General features: G+C 69.5%; 1 protein-coding gene across 6 annotated transcripts in view; it reads left to right on the top strand.

Moving 5' to 3' along the window:
- FAT1 (FAT atypical cadherin 1) overlaps positions 1-239 on the top strand; it is a 191980-nt gene that overhangs the window by 2480 nt on the left and 189261 nt on the right. The gene's annotated exons all lie outside the window — the stretch shown is intronic.

Consider the following 239-nt stretch of genomic DNA (forward strand, 5'->3'; position numbering starts at 1 on the left):
CTGCCCCCTCCGCCCTCGCCCCCCACTGCAGATCTCCACATTAGTGCGTGTGAGCGGGGTCCCGGCTGCATCCTCCGGCCCGCTCCTCACCCCGTAGCTTGAGGGCGGCACGAGGGTGAGCGGCGGCCCCCTCCCCCGGAGTCGGCTCTGCCTGTACTCGCCTCTCAGCCCAGCCCCGGGTGCGCGAGGGCAGGATTTGGTCCTCTCTGCGCCCCCGGATTTCATCATCTTTAGGCTTC

Source organism: Gavialis gangeticus, unplaced genomic scaffold (assembly GCF_001723915.1).
Source record: "Gavialis gangeticus isolate Ggan-Ray unplaced genomic scaffold, GavGan_comp1, whole genome shotgun sequence".
In the NCBI taxonomy this organism is placed as follows: domain Eukaryota; kingdom Metazoa; phylum Chordata; order Crocodylia; family Gavialidae; genus Gavialis; species Gavialis gangeticus.